The sequence below is a fragment of the Oncorhynchus keta genome, unplaced genomic scaffold, assembly GCF_023373465.1.
Source record: "Oncorhynchus keta strain PuntledgeMale-10-30-2019 unplaced genomic scaffold, Oket_V2 Un_contig_16569_pilon_pilon, whole genome shotgun sequence".
NCBI lineage: Eukaryota > Metazoa > Chordata > Actinopteri > Salmoniformes > Salmonidae > Oncorhynchus > Oncorhynchus keta.
Genome location: NW_026279992.1, coordinates 17,501 through 31,750, shown reverse-complemented (window position 1 = coordinate 31,750; position 14,250 = coordinate 17,501). Strand labels below are relative to the sequence as shown.

Sequence of the window (14,250 nt, the reverse complement as noted above, 5' to 3'; positions counted from 1 at the left end):
TCGTCATTTCCGGTCACAACTTGCAGGCTTGTTTTCGAATTGCTGTGCGTTTTGTTGCCAACCTATTTTGCTACCTGACAACTTTACGGGTTTCACTTTTTAATTACCGTTCATATATTTATTTATTTTTCCTCAACTTTTTCACTCGGACGCTTTATCTGGACACGATTCGTCAGGACCTCCAACAGCCGAAGCTAAGTAGTAACATTAACATGATGCCTTCTAATTGCAGCCGCTGTGCTCGCCTTACGGCGAGGATAGCTGTACTGCAAGCCCAGCTTCAGACGCAATCGTTAGGCAAGGGTAATTTCAGTGTAGGAAAGGATGAAACAGCGTCTGTGCCACCAGTAAGTACAGATAGTAGTATAAATCCCCTGGCACAGTCCCCGCAGCCGGACAACTTTCTCACGGTTTCTGGAAGGAAATGCTGTAGGAACGCTCAACCGGTGTCGCTCATTCAGCAGACAGAAACTTTCAACCGGTTTTTCCCCATTAAGCAGCGGGTCGGAGTCAGAGACCGAGTCTTCTCTGGTCTCTACTCCTCCCGTTACGGGGTCTGAGACGCCGAAGCTTCCCACCATTAGCTCTGACAAATTGAAAACTCTAGTCATTGGCGACTCCATTACCCGCAGTATTAGACTTAAAGCGAATCATCCAGCGATCATACACTGTTTACCCGGGGCAGGGCTACCGACGTTAAGGCTAATCTGAAGATGGTGCTGGCTAAAGCTAAAACTGGCGAGTGTAGAGAGTATAGAGATATTGTTATCCACGTCGGCACCAACGATGTTAGGATGAAACAGTCAGAGATCACCAAGCGCAACATAGCTTCTGCGTGCATATCAGCTAGAAAGATGTGTCGGCATCGAGTAATTGTCTCTGGCCCCCTCCCAGTTAGGGGGAGTGATGAGCTCTACAGCAGAGTCTCACAACTCAATCGCTGGTTGAAAACTGTTTTCTGCCCCTCCCAAAAGATAGAATTTGTAGATAATTGGCCCTCTTTCTGGGACTCACCCACAAACAGGACCAAGCCTGACCTGCTGAGGAGTGACGGACTCCATCCTAGCTGGAGGGGTGCTCTCATCTTATCTGCCAACATAGACAGGGCTCTAACTCCTCTAGCTCCACAATGAAATAGGGTGCAGGCCAGGCAGCAGGCTATTAGCCAGCCTGCCAGCATAGTGGAGTCTGCCACTAGCATAGTCAGTGTAGTCAGCTCAGCTATCACCATTGAGACCGTGTCTGTGCCTCGACCTAGGTTGGGCAAAACTAAACATGGCGGTGTTCGCCTTAGCAATCTCACTAGGATAAAGACCACCTCCATTCCTGTCATTACTGAAAGAGATCATGATACCTCACATCTCAAAATAGGGCTACTTAATGTTAGATCCCTTACTTCAAAGGCAATTATAGTCAATGAACTAATCACTGATCATAATCTTGATGTGATTGGCCTGACTGAAACATGGCTTAAGCCTGATGAATTTACTGTGTTAAATGAGGCCTCACCTCCTGGTGACCATATCCCCGATGCATCCCGCAAAGGTGGAGGTGTTGCTAACATTTACGATAGCAAATTTCAATTTACAAAAAAAAAAAAACGTTTTTGTCTTTTGAGCTTCTAGTCATGAAATCTATGCAGCCTACTCAATCACTTTTTATAGCTACTGTTTACAGGCCTCCTGGGCCATATACAGCGTTTCTCACTGAGTTCCCTGAATTCCTATCAGACCTTGTAGTCATTGCAGATAATATTCTAATCTTTGGTGACTTTAATATTCACATGGAAAAGTCCACAGACCCACTCCAAAAGGCTTTTGGAGCCATCATCGACTCAGTGGGTTTTGTCCAACATGTCTCTGGACCCACTCACTGTCACAGTCATACGCTGGACCTAGTTTTGTCCCATGGAATAAATGTTGTGGATCTTAATGTTTTCCTCATAATCCTGGACTATCGGACCACCATTTTATTACGTTTGCAATTGCAACAAATAATCTGCTCAGACCCCAACCAAGGAACATCAAAAGTCGTGCTATAAATTCACAGACAACACAAAGATTCCTTGATGCCCTTCCAGACTCCCTCTGCCTACCCAAGGACGCCAGAGGACAAAAATCCGTTAACCACCTAACTGAGGATCTCAATTTAACCTTGCGCAATACCCTAGATGCAGTTGCACCCCTAAAAACTAAAAAAATGTCTCATAAGAAACTAGCTCCCTGGTACACAGAAAATACCCGAGCTCTGAAGCAAGCTTCAGAAAATTGGAACGGAAATGGCGCCACACCAAACTGGAAGTCTTCCGACTAGCTTGGAAGGACGGTACCGTGCAGTACCGAAGAGCCCTTACTGCTGCTCGATCGTCCTATTTTTCTAACTTAATTGAGGAAAATAAGAACAATCCGAAATTCCTTTTTGATACTGTGGCAAAGCTAACTAAAAAGCAGCATTCCCCAAGAGAGGATGACTTTCACTTTAGCAGTGATAAATTCATGAACTTCTTTGAGGAAAAGATTATGATTATTAGAAAGCAAATTACGGACTCCTCTTTAAACCTGCGTATTCCTCCAAACCTCAGTTGTCCTGAGTCTGCACAACTCTGCCAGGACCTAGGATCAAGAGAGACGCTCAAGTGTTTAGTACTATATCTCTTGACACAATGATGAAAATAATCATGGCCTCTAAACCTTCAAGCTGTATACTGGACCCTATTCCAACTAAACTACTGAAAGAGCTGCTTCCTGTGCTTGGCCCTCCTATGTTGAACATAATAAACGGCTCTCTATCCACTGGATGTGTACCAAACTCACTAAAAGTGGCAGTAATAAAGCCTCTCTTGAAAAAGCCAAACCTTGACCCAGAAAATATAAAAAACTATCGGCCTATATCGAATCTTCCATTCCTCTCAAAGATTTTAGAGAAGGCTGTTGCGCAGCAACTCACTGCCTTCCTGAAGACAAACAATGTATACGAAATGCTTCAGTCTGGTTTTAGACCCCATCATAGCACTGAGACGGCACTTGTGAAGGTGGTAAATGACATTTTAATGGCATCGGACCGAGCTCTGCATCTGTCCTCGTGCTCCTAGACCTTAGTGCTGCTTTTGATACCATCGATCACCACATTCTTTTGGAGAGATTGGAAACCCAAATTGGTCTACACGGACAAGTTCTGGCCTGGTTTAGATCTTATCTGTCGGAAAGATATCAGTTTGTCTCTGTGAATGGTTTGTCCTCTGACAAATCAACTGTACATTTCGGTGTTCCTCAAGGTTCTGTTTTAGGACCACTATTGTTTTCACTATATATTTTACCTCTTGGGGATGTTATTCGAAAACATAATGTAAACTTTCACTGCTATGCGGATGACACACAGCTGTACATTTCAATGAAACATGGTGAAGCCCCAAAATTGCCCTCGCTAGAAGCATGTGTTTCAGACATAAGGAAGTGGATGGCTGCAAACTTTCTACTATTAAACTCGGACAAAACAGAGATGCTTGTTCTAGGTCCCAAGAAACAAAGAGATCTTCTGTTGAATCTGACAATTAATCTTAATGGTTGTACAGTCGTCTCAAATAAAACTGTGAAGGACCTCGGCGTTACTCTGGACCCTGATCTCTGTTTTGAAGAACATATCAAGACCATTTCGAGGACAGCTTTTTTCCATCTACGTAACATTGCAAAAATCAGAAACTTTCTGTCCAAAAATGATGCAGAAAAATTAATCCATGCTTTTGTCACTTCTAGGTTAGACTACTGCAATGCTCTATTTTCCGGCTACCCGGATAAAGCACTAAATAAACTTCAGTTAGTGCTAAATACGGCTGCTAGAATCTGACTAGAACCAAAAAATTTGATCATATTACTCCAGTGCTAGCCTCTCTACACTGGCTTCCTGTCAAAGCAAGGGCTGATTTCAAGGTTTTACTGCTAACCTACAAAGCATTACATGGGCTTGCTCCTACCTACCTCTCTGATTTGGTCCTGCCGTACATACCTACACGTACGCTACGGTCACAAGACGCAGGCCTCCTAATTGTCCCTAGAATTTCTAAGCAAACAGCTGGAGGCAGGGCTTTCTCCCATAGAGCTCCATTTTTATGGAACGGTCTGCCTACCCATGTCAGAGACGCAAACTCGGTCTCAACCTTTAAGTCTTTACTGAAGACTCATCTCTTCAGTGGGTCATATGATTGAGTGTAGTCTGGCCCAGGAGTGGGAAGGTGAACGGAAGGCTCTGGAGCAACGAACCGCCCTTGCTGTCTCTGCCTGGCCGGTTCCCCTCTTTCCACTGGGATTCTCTGCCTCTAACCCTGTTACGGGGGCTGAGTCACTGGCTTGCTGGGGCTCTCTCGTGCCGTCCCTGGGGGTGCGTCACCTGGGTGGGTTGATTCACTGTTGTGGTCGGCCTGTCTGGGTTGCCCCCCTGGGCTGTACCGTGGCGGAGATCTTTGTGGGCTATACTCGGCCTTGTCTCAGGATGGTAAGTTGGTGGTTGAAGATATCCCTCTAGTGGTGTGGGGGATGTGCTTTGGCAAAGTGGGTGGGGTTATATCCTTCCTGTTTGGCCCTGTCTGGGGTGTCCTCGGATGAGGCCACAGTGTCTCCTGACCCCTCCTGTCTCAGCCTCCAGTATTTATGCTGCAGTAGTTTATGTGTCGGGGGCTAGGGTCAGTTTGTTATATCTGGAGTACTTCTCCTGTCCTATTCGGTGTCCTGTGTGAATCTAAGTGTGCGTTCTCTAATTCTCTCCTTCTCTCTTTCTTTCTCTCTCTCGGAGGACCTGAGCCCTAGGACCATGTCCCAGGACTACCTGACATGAGGACTCCTTGCTGTCCCCAGTCCACCTGGCCATGCTCCTGCTCCAGTTTCAACTGACCTGAGCCCTAGGACCGTGCCCCAGGACTACCTGACATGAAGGCTCCTTGCTGTCCCCAGTCCACCTGACTGTGCTGCTGCTCCAGTTTCAACTGTTCTGCCTTATTATTATTCGACCATGCTGGTCATTTATGAACATTTGAACATCTTGGTCATGTTCTGTTATAATCTCTACCCGGCACAGCCAGAAGAGGACTGGCCACCCCACATAGCCCGGTTCCTCTCTAGGTTTCTTCCTAGGTTTTGGCCTTTCTAGGGAGTTTTCCTAGCCACCGTGCTTTTACACCTGCATTGTTTGCTGTTTGGGGTTTTAGGCTGGGTTTCTGTACAGCACTTTGAGATATCAGCTGATGTACGAAGGGCTATATAAATAAATTTGATTTGATTTGATTTTGATTTTTTTAGTCATAATAATCAATAACATTTCAACCAGAAAAAACAAACACTCACCCTCCTTTTCCACAGCAACCAGTGATCCGGGTTACGGCACCAATGTAGCAGTATAGCTTCTGTCCCTCTCCTCACCCCTACCAGGGCTCGAACCAGGGACCCTCTGCACAACAACTGACACCCACGAAGCATCATTACCCATCGCGCCAGGAAACAACTACTTCAAGGTCTCAGAGCGTCACCAATTGAAACGCTATTAGCACGCACGACCGCTAACTAGCTAGCCATTTCACATCGGTTACAGATACACTGTCCTTCTCCCAGCAATGTCAAAGCTGCAGGCTAAAGTTAAATCTAGACTTGGTTTCCTCTATCGTAATCGCTCCTCTTTTCACCCCAGCTGCCAAACTAACCCTGATTCAGATGACCATCCTACCCATGCTAGATTACGGAGACATCATTTATAGATCGGCAGGTAATGGTGCTCTTGTGTTGTCATGCGTTGCTGCCTTGCTATGTTGTTGTCTTAGGTCTCTCTTTGTGAAGTGTTGTCTCACTTTTCATTGTGTGTTTTGTCCAATAGTCCCTGCAGGATGCCTTTTGCCAGGCCGTCAATGTAAATAAGAATTTGTTCTTAACTGACTTGCTTAGTTAAAAGGTTATATACATTTTTTTTTTATTATGTGGATAAGAGTCACAGACAAGACATTTACAAGACTAAAATTGTTTTATTGGTCCTTTTAATTGTCAGGATTGTGCACCTCCTTTACAAAACACCATGGCAGAGATGCAACAGCGTCCTCCACTTGAGCGTGAGGAGTTGGCACGTATATCAGGCTTCATGGCAGGGAGACGCAAAACCATCCCTTTTTGTAGTGGACGTCCATTCACATGACCTCAGCTACTCAGTGTTCTCCAATTATTTGAATGAGAAAGAATATTATTTAGCTTACCTCTTTACCCATTGTATATCTCAGACACTGTTTTTCACATAGCCCCAGTTCCATATGAGAGGATGATGTCATTCCATGATGTTCGAAATCAGCTCTGAAGCAAGAAAAATAGAAATGGACCGAGAAACTTTTTATGAGGATCGTCCGTCTGCAGATGTTGGCGCAGCTGGATTCTCTTTTACCCGCATAACGCATTTCCGTCATTGTTACAATATCAGTCTTGTACATTCCGCATAGTTAAGTTTCAACAATGCACTCAAGACGTTGAAGTTAGCGCACTCGGTGAATGAATCAGTATAGATATTCAGTTGTATTTGTTGGATTTCTAGCAAATCGGCGTTAGCTAACTGACGTTGCTGGCTGCACGAGAACCACTGGACGCTGTAGCTGTGTGGCTAAACTAGCCAGCTACACTAACGAATGGCTAGGCTTCTCACCATTTTCCATTAACTTGCTGTTTTTAGACGAAAGATACATTTTCGTTTTATGTTTACTCACAATCCATATCATCTCTATTCACGGGTATTATAGCGCAGTTAATCGATATCCAGATTAAGTCCGATTCTCATGTGTCCTGTGTGTTGGTAACAGCTGATGCTAGTTACCAGGAGAAACATCCACCAATAGCGAAAGCCCCTTTGTGTTGGACACACCCATGAGGAAGAGCACCATGTTGTGTGTACACTGCCAGTCTAAACAGCCCAGCCCTACAACAGCGGGGAAGTATACTTTGCCTACCCTTACTAACTATAATAAATTCTATTCTGGCCATATCAGAGCTAAAACATTTTTTTATACATTTCTCAATAAAATGACATGTCTAATTTAAACAGCTAATATTTAGCTTGAAAAGTAAGAACCTGGGCAGGGAGCATCCTGGGACATAGAAAACAGAAGGTTTGTATGATTAGATGCCCAGTTGTGTCCAAATGTCCTCAAAAGCCATACTGCAACCCCTGAATCAGAGTGGGAAAATGACACCACAAAAACATAATTAAACTCCCCAAATGCATTTTGTGGACGACTGTCAAAAGTCGAACACTTTTATTTATTATAAATCAATGCATTTTATATAAAAAAGAACAAAGGGATCTGAAATGAAACCATTGTAAATGTAAACCTCACAAGAAGGGCACCACCTGACCTAGTTACAGATACTCAATGAGCCAATACACCTGGTTAACGATCCACTGTCACCAAAAGGCCTGGGCTATGTCCAAGTTCATTCAACAGTTGTGAATGGTTTAGAACCGAGTGCTGCAGACATAAATGAATGAGAGCATTACAAGCATGGCGACTAGGAGGACTATTGTGTTTTGTGCACTTAACACAACGGTCACTAGCAGCCAACACACATTCTTGACATGTTCACAAAACTAGAGTGAATAGCTGTCCAATGGTATAAGAGTGTTGAGAACTTGGAAAGGTAAACGAGACAAAAGCTTTGTGTAACGCCCCAGTCCTGAATGTAGACCAGGTACAGCCACATTCTGTTTGCACAAGACCAGGGCCAACCCATAACACCTACCTACCCCAGGGTGTTCACAGACCTGAAAGAACTAGATGTGAAAGCTATAGGCATAAGTCCACAGGCCAAAACCATATCGCTTAGATGCGTCCAGTCATTTGGGATCTGTGAACACTAAAAGGGGCTAGGGACCAACATGGAACCAAGCCCTGGTTGTTAGAATAAGCTAAGACACTTTTGCAGTCTAGAGCACTCAAAGAGCAGAAGAGAGCATAAAAAGAGTGGGATCGTTTTCGAAGAAATCAACTTGACATTTGAAAGGACTTATTGGTACAGTGCATTCAGAAAGTTCAGATCTTCACTTATTCCACATTTTGTTACATTATAGCCTTATTCTAAATTTAATTCAATTGTCCCCCCCCCTCAATCTACACAATACCCCAAAATGACAAGGCAAAACCAGAAATGTTTCTAATTCATAAAAATAAAACTTAAGTATAAAATGTACATACGTATTCAGACCCTTTACTCTGTACTTTGTTAGAGCACCTTCACTGCAGATCCTCTCATGCTCTGTCAAGTTGGATGGGGAGTGTTGCCGCACACAGCTATTTTCAGGTCTCTCCAGAGATGTTCGATCGGTTTCAAGTCCAGCTCTGGCTGGGCCACTCAAGGACATTCAGAGCCTTGTCCCAGCGCAACTCCTGCGTTGTCGTAGTTGTGTGCTTATGGTCATTGTCCTGTTGGAAGGTGAACCTTCAACCCAATCTGAGGTTCCGAGCGCCCTGGAGCAGGTTTCATCAAGGATCCCTCTGTACTTTGCTCTGTTCATATTTCCCTTGATCCTAACCTGGCAGTCCCTGCGATGGTGCCAGGTTTCCTCCAGACCTGACTCTTGGCATTCAGAGAATCTTGTATGTCATGGTCAGACTCCTTTAAGTACCTTTTTGGCAAACTGCAAGCGGGCTGTCATGTGCCTTTACCAAGGAGTGGCTTCTGTCTGGCCACTCTCCCATAAAGGCCTGATTGGTGGAGTGCTGCAGAGATGGAAGAACCTTCCAGAAGGACAACCATCTCCACAGAGGAACTCTGGAGCTCTGTCAGAGTGACCATCGGGTTCTTGTCACTTCCCTGATCAAGGCCCTTTTCCCGATTGCCCAGTTTGGCGACGGCCAGCAGTAGGAAGAGACTTGGTGGTTCCAAACTGCTTCCATTTAAGAATGGAGGAGGTCACTGTGTTCTTGGGGACCTTCAATGCAGGATACATTGTTTGGTACCCTTCCCCAGATCTGTGACACAGATCTTGACACAAACCTGTCTCGGGGCTCTATGGAAAATTCCTTCGACCTCATGGCTTGGTTTTTGCTCTGACATGCACTGTCAACTGTGGGAAGTTACATAGGCAGGTGTGTGCCTTTCCAAATCATGTCCAAGCAATTGAATTTTCCACAGGTGGACTCCAATCAAGTTGTAGAAACATCTCAAAGATGATCAATGGAACAGGATGCACCTGAGCTCAATTTCGAGTCTCATAGCAAAGGGTCTGAATACTTATGTAAATAAGGCATTTGTTTTATTTGTAATCAAATTGCTAAAATTTTGACAACGTTTTTCGCTTTGTCATTATGAGGAAATAAATTAACTTAATTCATTTTAGAATAAGGCAAAATGTAACAAAATGTGGAAAAGTGATGGGGTCTGAATACATTCGAATGCACTAAACACTTTAATTTAGATAAATAAAATAAAAATTCTAGGAAGAAATTGGTATTGTCACTGTCAAATAAATGTTTCTTTAGGACATTACTCAGTCTTAGGAAATTATGCACGCTTGAGTACGACCACATTTTTTGAACAAATCATGGTTGGCCATCACAACTACAGGCAATAGATAGGCCAAGAATAACCCTTTAAATAGTCCACATTTCAAAACACAAGCCAATTCATCCACACTCAAATATTGTTCCAAAATAAAAACATTATTTAAAATCAAGTTGATTTCACTGACCCCAAAAGGTAAAGCTCAGGTTCTGGTAATAAGGTGTTATTTGCAGACAACTAGATTTCCCTTAATGTAATATGAGAATTTAATAGGCCTGCGTCTTTGGGTGAGAGGTCAAATCACCAGTGTTTCCAGGTCAATGTAAGCTGTAAAAATATGAGACTTGGGGTATGGCTTTCTGGCACCTGGCTTTTAAAGCAACCTTATATACTGAGATTGTTTTGTGAGTTTAGGAAGGGTGGGGAAAGATTCAAATGGACCACAAGTCCAAATTACCTAAAACACATATTAAAGAAAAATAAAACAAATAACTTAAATAGAAGTGCTTAAACAATAGTTATTTTAGCCCTTTCATTAACCAGAAATAAAGCAGGGTGGAAGCGAATCCCAGCCCACCACAACAGAAAAGGAGAGAGAGGAATAACAGTAATACCAATTTGTCATCCAATGATTCACAGATGTACAGTTCGCTTAGGTCAGACTCCGCCCACCCCAACCTCCCTTCCCAGAATTCTATAGTCATTGCCCCCAGGTCTGTGAGCCCCGTCCACCCTCTGTTTCAAGTCTGTCTGTACTGGAGGGAGAGCTCTCATCTGTCTCAGTGCATCCCCTGTCCTCCTCCTCTGCCCTCTTTAACTGCTCTTCTTTTCTCCTGCGCTCCATCTCCCACTCTACAAAGGTGTCAAGAGGCTTGGCCAGGCCTCGTCCTCGCTGTAGTTGCTCAGGTCCGGCCCGATGGCCTGCGTGAAGTTGAGGAACATGTTCCAGGTGTCCCGCGAGATACCCCGCACACCTGACGGGTTCTCGCCCAGGAACTCCAGCCAGTGCTCGAGGATGGCTGGCGTGTCCTGTGTGAAGACCAAGCGCCACAGCGCAATGGCAATGTCACGCTGCAGCGAGCGCTGGCCTTCATCGGCGTCCAGGCCGAACTGGAAGGTGAAGCGGTACAGCTCCTTGAAGTTCTCCTCGCCCTGCGCCTCCAGCAGCATGAAGGGGAACCGGGAGCAGATGCCCTCGAGACTGTCTGCCTTGATTGCCCTGCATCCGTCTACAAACTCCTTCCTATAGACAGGTGGAGGAAAACAGGGCTGCGTTATAGACCACAACACAAGGTTATTATAAAAAAAAATGAATCATGAAAAAACTATTTAGACAAATAATTAACAACACTGAAACTATATTTGATTTAAACTAAATCAAATCATCATGAATTGTTCAGTTTTATTGTAAACTTTTTGTTTAGTTTTATTGTAAACTTTGGCAAAAAAATCTAACAGGGTTTTCAAGAGATTCAAGCTACAGAATCTGGCTGGTAAATGCTGCCAGAAGATGGTGTTGTTTCAAATAGGTCTACTTAGTGCGTCACTATCACTTGCTAACATGGTGGGGAAAAAATGTAGCTAACTTGATTCTTCTTACATGTACTACCAAAGTTAAAAAGCATTGGATTGGTGTAAGCATGGGGAGAGTTTGCTTCCACCACATGTTTTTGCACCAGTCTTGGCGCTATTCCTTTTGAATCCAAGTCACATTGAGATTTACTTTATAATTTCAACCTAACCGATCACCTTTAATATTACTGCCTTCTCTGTGGTATTTGTATTTATTAAAAGATCCCAATTAGCTGCTGCCTTTCCTGGGGTCTAGCAACATAAAGGCAGTTATATACCCTCAGGCCACTACCCTACTACCACATATCTAGAATACAAAATCCATGTGTACGTGTGTGTAGAGTGTGTGTCTTATCAGGTGTATGTGTGTGTGTCGGTCTCTTCACAGTCCTCGCTGTTCTATAAGGAGTATTTTTATCCGTTTATCCTAATTTCCCACTGCTTGCATCAGTTACCTGATGTGGAATAGAGTTCCATGAAGCCATGGCACTATGTGGTAACGTTCCAAAAAACACAATAACAAACAACTCTGACAAATGGTTCCGAGCCTCCACACCTGATTTCTATCAAACACTAAAACTATAACTGCAACTAAATAATATAAAAAAAACTAAATATAAATATTTTTGTGAAATAAAACTAGCAAATCAGGTCTGAATACTAACAAACTAAATTTAATACAAATAAAACTAATATAAAAACACAAAACTTTAACCTTGCTGCAACATAATGTCAACCTTAAATAAGCCTTATGGAGAAAAACCTGTCCGTGACAACCTGGGGCAATTTCAAGCCAATAAGCTCAGTTGAGAAACTCTTACCATCAAACTGATAAAATCACATCATCTAGGCCTCAACATAAACAAGTCAGGAAAAGTAAGCAAGGAAATAACCGTGCCGTCTTGGTCTCTCAACTCTTTGTCAGTATGATAACGTGTAGCAGGCCCAGACACTTTACAGCACAGGGAGAGAAAGGGCAAGATGCCCCTGAGATAAACTTCACCACATCCTGTCACCCTGCCATATTGTGCTTCTGTCGCTTCAGCACATGACACCCTGGCCAGATATGTCCTCTGATATGCCTTTTTTCCCCCACCCCATTTTATACTGCAGACATTAAATCAGACCTGGTCTGAACAGCAAAGCAACAGTAAAACTTTCAAAGTTTAGGTAGCTAGGTAGCTCAGATGGGAACATTTTGTTTCATGTAAAATGATCGTAATAGGTCCAATTTTCAGACATTACATGACAATTGATGAGACAAAATCATCTGAGGAATAGACCCTCAGAAAGACACACTGTCCACTCCATACTCATCTCAGCCACTTATTGCAGAGTGCAGTGTCATCTCCAGAGACTGATTCTATTTGTGCCCTATAACTATAAAGTGTGAGCTACAGAAACGAGTGGGGGGGGGTGGCCAGCCAGAACAATGTTAATTGAAACACTGCACAGTAACAGGAAACTAGCCTAAAACAGACAGTGCATGGCAGCTGTAGACATTTTTGAATTTGATCAGAGTTTAGCATAAGACATTATGAGCTAATATGGTCTCTTTTGGACCAATACTTGACTCGAGGAATCTTCTCAGAAGATATTCTCTGAATATCAGCAACAACACATTGATGTAGCGTTTTCTTAGTCTTATGCCTACCCCTTCCCATTCACAACCCATCTCTCACCTTGTAAACTTGCACATGGTGGCAGCCTGAAACTTCCCAAGCGAGGACCAGCACACGGAACTCGGCGGGGTCCACGTACAGGTCGTTGCAGAACCTCTCCATGCCCTCCTCCAAGATAGACTCCTCTTGCGGGTCCTTGTAGCAGCAGAAAAGCTCCTCGATGCGCAGCAAGGACGGCCCCTCCTATCTGTCACCGAGTGCTCCTCATTCCTCAGGTCCCCCATCATGGCCGATGTGGGGATCATCGTGGTCTCCACGGTGACCTCCAAGGCATTCTTGGTGCCATTGAACATGAGCTCACTGGAGGCCTTGCTGCTCAGGGAGCTGGGCTCCTCCTTGTGTCCTCCTCCCCCACTGCCTCCCGTGCCCCGCATTTCTTGTGGTGGGACTTGGACCCAGGCTCCTTGTCGCCACTCTTGCTCCCCGAGCGAGGACGATGGGTTCTTACACTTGGTGACACACTGGCCCATGTCGCTCGCTTTGGTTCTCACGGTCTGCCCACCTCCTTCAGGCCCTGCCTGCCCCACCTAGACGCCTCTGCTCTGGCCTGGTGAGACGTCTCAACATGCCCTTGAGCCCTGAGACAGAGGAGGGAGTCCAACACAGTCACACAGAGTCAACAATAACAGTGACAATGAATCACTGGATCAACAAAGCTGCTAGTCACAAAGGGTCAAAAGCCACAACACTGAGGTGATAATTCCTAGAGAAAACGACCACTAAATGCAAGCTAGAAAAACATATGAAGATCATACAGTAGGCTACATCACCACCAACGAAGAAGGGTGGAGGGCCTGGCAGCTTTTTGAAGCCTGGCCCTGGTACCATAGAAGCTGGTACTGTACCATGGAGAGGAGGAGGGGGGGGGGGGTCCAAATCAAACTGGAGGGCTGTTTTAACACTTATAGAGAGGAGCCGTATATAGCATGGATTATCATAGAAACAGACTAAAATACTTAACAACAAGATGTTTTTAACCATAGAAACCACAAGATAAAACAATTAGAAGTGGTCTGTTCAGAGTAGTTCAGAGATAGAGCAAGAAAAGGGTTGGTGCTGATAAATACTTACAGACACTTCCTCAGAATGCATTGACCACTCTAGATGGTGTCATCTTTTTCTGCTCCATTGTAGTGACCGCAATGCTGTATGACACACACCATCTTGTCACCATAAGCATTCTCCCACATGTAGATTCAGTTTGTTTACTTGCTGTGAATTTGTCATTTGAGATCGAGAAAGCAGTCAGTTACTACGTAGCAGGGTATTCCCACAGCAAACTATAGCAACAAATATGCCTAAACCTTCTCCTTTGTGTGAGCTTGTAATTATATACATTTGAAATATTCTGTGACTCATGAGAAATTCATGATAGCTTCCAGCTGTCTCAAGATTCATAAGCCACCTAGCAATAGTCATGATTTGATGATGAAACACTTAGCTACAAGAGAACCGCCCCTGATCACATTTAGCTATTGAAA

The 14,250-nt window shown here is 44.1% G+C and overlaps 1 long non-coding RNA gene and 1 pseudogene across 1 annotated transcript in view; both read right to left on the bottom strand.

Moving 5' to 3' along the window:
- Positions 1–10,205: 10,205 nt before the first annotated feature.
- Positions 10,206–13,239, bottom strand: LOC127919408 (DCN1-like protein 3; annotated as a pseudogene).
- Positions 13,240–13,267: 28 nt separating this feature from the next.
- LOC127919407 (uncharacterized) overlaps positions 13,268–14,250 on the bottom strand; it is a 2,166-nt gene continuing 1,183 nt past the window's right edge. Inside the window, exons 2-3 of the long non-coding RNA XR_008102880.1 lie at positions 13,841–13,981; positions 13,268–13,347 (exon numbers count right to left, since the gene is read on the bottom strand). This is a non-coding gene — a long non-coding RNA (uncharacterized LOC127919407). The remainder of the gene's footprint in view (positions 13,348–13,840; positions 13,982–14,250) is intronic.